This window comes from Mus caroli, chromosome 11 (genome assembly GCF_900094665.2).
Source record: "Mus caroli chromosome 11, CAROLI_EIJ_v1.1, whole genome shotgun sequence".
NCBI lineage: Eukaryota > Metazoa > Chordata > Mammalia > Rodentia > Muridae > Mus > Mus caroli.
Window position 1 is genome coordinate 101,101,682 of NC_034580.1, and position 5,204 is coordinate 101,106,885.

At 49.7% G+C, this 5,204-nt stretch overlaps 1 pseudogene; it reads right to left on the reverse strand.

Moving 5' to 3' along the window:
- Positions 1–1,070: 1,070 nt before the first annotated feature.
- LOC110304569 lies at positions 1,071–2,717 on the reverse strand (annotated as a pseudogene).
- Positions 2,718–5,204: the final 2,487 nt, after the last annotated feature.

Sequence of the window (5,204 nt, forward strand, 5' to 3'; positions counted from 1 at the left end):
AAAAAATCAAATCATAAATTGAAATAGTAGTTTACAATAGTGAATGTTTACATGCATATCCATTAGGAGTAATTATCTGGCCAAACATCTATCACCTGTCTCAGCTCCACAAGTTCACTGAAGGTTTAAAACCATAACGAAGTTATTAGTGAAGTTTTGTATAGGTAAACCCAGTTGGTACTTTATCTTCTGTCCCAACACCTGTAATACATCATTAGTTCCCTTTTAATGACCTTTGGTTAATTTTTTTTTCTTTGAGACTGGGTTTCTCTGTGCAGTCCTGGCTGTCCTGGAACTCACTCTGTAGACCAGGGTGGCCTCAAACTCAGAAATCCATCTGAGTCTGCCTCCCAAGTGTTGGGATTAAAGGCATGCACCACCACTGCCCAGCCTGGTTAATTGTTTTATAACCTCTTGGAATGTGCTCTGAGTAGGAGAAAGTCTGGTTACCAACTAAAAGCAATTAACTGGTGACACTTGAAAGACAGAGTTCTCATTGCAGCTTTGACTATCAGAAAAAGACCTTATAGTCCCGTTAATAAAAGAGCTTAATTATCACAGATATAAGTTTAGGAATTCTTATAGGATCATCATTAAGACTTAAGTCATCTATTTGTCAATATAGCATCACTACAAGAGAGTACATCTTCATGGATCTGCAGAGATCTGCTCCAAAGGGGTGCGCTACTACTTAGTGATTGTTATATATGTTTAATAATTACGGGAATAGCATATTAATAGCAGGTATCTTTCCTAAAATGAGTCCCTCAAAGCCTTGCTTAATGAGGGCTCACCTGTCCCAGATTCTATAATAATCCGAGGCAGGCCACTTCAGGATGATCACCTGCTAGCTTGTCCCATTATGGCTCCTGACACCTGAGTCTCTCTCTGTCCAGCCTCTAAAACTATCAGGCCGCCCTCTTTTCCCACTGTCCAATCCCAGGCTATAGCCTCATTTTTCACCCGCCCTCACCTCTGTGTCTACAGCACACAGATTCCCCGAGGCTTCTGAAGGAGGCCTCCTGGCCCTCTGGCCTTGGAGCTGTTCAGGGGCGGGCAGCCTACAGGCCTCACCGTAGCGCTTGAAGTGGAACCAGAGCTGGAAGATTCCGTTGGCGAATCGGCAGCGGAAGCCATGGCGGTGTGAGTAGTCCCACTCGCGCCTGACGATCTTGAAGGCAATGTCCTCGTAGGGAGGGCAGGTGTGGAAGCGCAGGACCGCAAAGTCCGGGTTGTCCGGGCATGCCTCCAGGAAGTACTCGTGCTGTGAGCAGCCGTGGGCTGTAGCAGCCGAGCTCGTAGTCCGCCAGACTCTGTGGGATCAGGTCCTCCTCCAGCAGCACTGCCCCCCCCCCATCTGACTCCCTTGGTACTGTGGCCCCCTTGGGTTCCTCTGTGTGCACTGAAGTCCCTCGGCTGGGAGGCCGCTCCTCAAGTTCGGGGCTGTGGGTGGTCGTGGGCTCTTGTGGCTTGAGGATGGGGAAGGGCGGCTACCTCTCCACACCCTGCTCCTGCTTCAGTTGGAACAGCTTCTGTCTAAGAACATCTTCGTGGCGCTCACGGAGTCTGGCCCTGGCCATGAGTGCAGGCAACTGCTGCAGCAGGCTCTCCCAGTAGCCCATGTCGAAGTTGGGGCCACCGGCAAGGACCTTGCCCTCGATGGCCTGGAAGAGGACCCGCAGCTGGTTATAAGTCTTTCCCTTGAACAACGACTGCACATCGGAGCTCAGCGAGCTCATCCTCGGGTCGTCATGCCCCGCCAGAAGTCCACATTCTTGCCCCGCTCCAGTTCCATGGACACCTGGATGTCCTCGAGCAGGTCCTCCATGTTCGCCACCGTGAGGCGGTTGAGGAAGGTGTAGGGTTCGTGCATATCTGCCTGCAGCTCAAAGTCCTCCTCTGCACTGATGTAGTTGGCCAGCAGGTCGATGGACTTGGCATGGCTATCTCGGATTCGGATCTTGGAGAGAAGCTTGGCCTGCCACAAGTGGAAGCTGTCCTCCTGCTCCTCCCAGGCCTGAAAGTGTTCTGCCTCCTTCTCCCGCTGCAGCTACTCCTGCTCCTGCTCCCACAGGGCTTTCTCCTGTTCCTGCTCTAGCCACAGCCGTTTGACCGGTTCTCCTCCCGGATCCTCTTGTTGCGCTCCTTCAGCTCCTTTTTTCCCAGGTGGCTGATGCCTTTCTTCTCCAAGGCCTTCTTCCAGATGAAGGTGCCCTGCAGGTTGTTGTCTCCAAAGGGGTTGTTGGTGTTGCTGTAGCCCATGTACTCCTCACCCCAGCCCATCTTCTGGCGCTTCTTGGTTCCTTAGCTGTGGGAAGCCATTCCACACTCCCTGGCCAGCTGGAAGGAAATCTATGCCAGGCAGTAAACAAGTCCATATTTGGTGGATGGCTCGCCCTTAATCCCTGATTGGCTGAGCAAGCCTGCCTGGTGAGGTAATCTGACCTGTGGTGATTGGTTGAGGCATGGTTGTGGCTTGAGTGGATAAAAAACGCTTGAACCCCTAAGTGGGGGGGGGGGGGGGGGGGGGGGGGGGAGATTTTAAGAGAGAAGCTGCCTGAGTAAACTGCTTTAAGAAGAACTGGTTTTCCTTGCTGGTTGAGTTGGACACAACAAGTGGTGCTGAAATCTGGGAACCGACTCCCCCACCGAAGAGGTTCAGAACTTTCTGCAGTCAGGGTCTGTCGACAGGATGAGTACGGTAAGTAACTCACCATCCCGGGTTTGGGATTGGGTTCTCGGTAAGAGATGATAAGGTTCTTGGTAAGAGACAATTAGGCTCTCGGTAAGAGACAATAAGGCGCTCTGGCTCTGGAGACAAGAAAGTGAAGGTAAGAGAGTAGTGAAAGTAAGAGGGTACTGGGGACAGTCTATGGATTACTTTCTTTTTCTAGCCATTTGGGTAATTTTTCTGAGCCTTTTTTGTTGCTGTGGTGACTGTGTGGGGCGTGAAAGACTAGGTATGGGGTCATCACAGTCACACCCAATTTTTTCAGCGCTCGATGAGCTGCTAAGAGCAAAGGGCACAAAACTCAAAAAGCATACCATTCAAGCCTTCCTCGAGGAGTGTGACAAGGTTGCTCCTTGGTTTGCTGTGTCGGGCCATTTGACTCCTGCTAGCTGGGATAGGTTGGGAAAAGACCTAGATTTCTCCTGGGAGCAGGGTGTCCTTAAAGAAGGTACTAGAGCAGTGTGGAAACTAGTGAATAGCTGTTTAGAAGATGAGCGCTGTTGTCAAGCAGTGGAAACAGGCAAGCAAGCACTAGAACAATTGAAGGAAGAGAGATCATTAAAGTCTGAAAAGGCAAGCTCATCGAGCTCTGAAAGTGGATCAGAGGAGGATATAGAGGAGCTAGCAAGGGAGTTAGGAAGAAGCTCCTTGTATCCTGATTTTACAGGATTAAAGAAGGAGACAAGTGAGGCGCGGAGGAGTAGGGATCAAGGCAAAACCTCTAGTGCAAACCTTAAAGATTACAGACAAGAAAGGAGGAGGGAGGAAGTGACCCCTACAGCTTCCCCGCTCTATCAAGATTTGGGTGTGACTGGCAACTTGTTTTGCCCTGATGCTTGGAGGGAGGTTAGATCCTCTTTAGGTTGCTTCCCTGTTTTCCTAGATCAACAAGGGAATCATTACCATGAACCATTGGACTTTAAAGTTATTAAAAATCTAGCAGAATCTTGCAGAGCCTATGGAGTCTCTGCCGCCTTCACCATAGTTCAGCTAGAAGCGCTACAGCGCTATTGCCTAACACCCAGCGATTGGGCAGGGTTGGTGAAGGCATATTTGTCTCCTGGACAATATCTGGATTGGAGAGCATTCCTGATTGAATTTGCTAATGAGCAGGCCACCGCTAACGCAGCTGCGGGGAATCAAGTCTGGGATAGAGATATGTTACTTGGTCAAGGTTGCTTTGCTCAACAGCAAACTGGTTACCCCCCGCAAGTTTATGAGCAGATTAATCAGATAGGAATTAGAGCCTGGAAGTCTTTACCAAATAGAGGAGAAGTGAATGGGAATCTAACAAAGATTATACAGGGAGCTACTGAGCCTTTTGCTGATTTTGTGGCTAGAATGGTTGAGGCTGCTGGGAGGATCTTTGGAGATCCTGACACTGCCATGCCGTTAATAAAACAACTGGTATTTGAGCAGTGTACTAAGGATTGTAGAACAGCCATTACTCCCTACAAGAATAGGGGAATTGAAGCCTGGATGAAGATTTTCCGAGAGCTCGGAGGGCCTTTGAGCAATGCTGGACTGGCCGCAGCGGTGATGCAATTGCAGGGGAGAAAAAGAGGAACTCCTGCAGGAGCATGTTTCCGCTGTGGCCAGATGGGACATGTTAAAAAGGATTGTCCAGAAAGAAGTGCAACACAAGGACCTCGAGCTAGACAGCCAGGACTGTGCACAAAATGTAGGAAAGGAAACCATTGGGCCAGTGAATGTCGATCTATAAAGGACATCAACAGACAGCCCCTTGTCTCCTCTAATTCAGGAGCTGGGCCAAAAAACGGCCAACAGGGCCCCTGTCCTCAGGGCCTGCGAAAATATGGGGCAGTGAGTGTAGAGAGTCAGGGGGAAACAACCTGGCCTCTTCTTCATCCTCCTCGAAGCCGAGGAGAGCAACTGAGGGTTCAGCGGGATTGGACCTCTGCTCAACCACCAGAGTCGTATTGACTCCACAGATGGGAACCCAATTAATTGACACAGATTTTAGAGGACCCTTACCCAAGGATACAGTAGGACTGCTCTTGGGGAGATCCTCCTCGGCCTTGCGAGGTCTTATAGTCCATCCAGGAGTGATCGATCCAGATTATGAAGGAATTATCAAAGTCATGGCCTCCTCGCCACGAGGTCTGGTAGGTATTTCTCCAGGGGATAGGATAGCACAACTTTTAATCATCCCTAGTCTTCATGGCTTATACCCAGCTGCATCACAAAAAGGGAGAAAAAGGATTTGGGTCTTCAGGCACCCAACTTACCTGTCTGTCATTACAAATGGATCAGCGTCCGGTACTGGAGTTACAGGTGGATGGAAAATCCATCTTGGGGCTTTTAGATACGGGAGCTGATAGGTTCATAATTGCAAGGAAGGACTGGCCAAAAGGATGGCCGATTCAGGAGTCAGAACAAATATTACAAGGCCTGGGCTATGCAAAGAGCCCAGACATAAGTGCCAGGATGCTCCCTTGGAAAGATAAGGAAG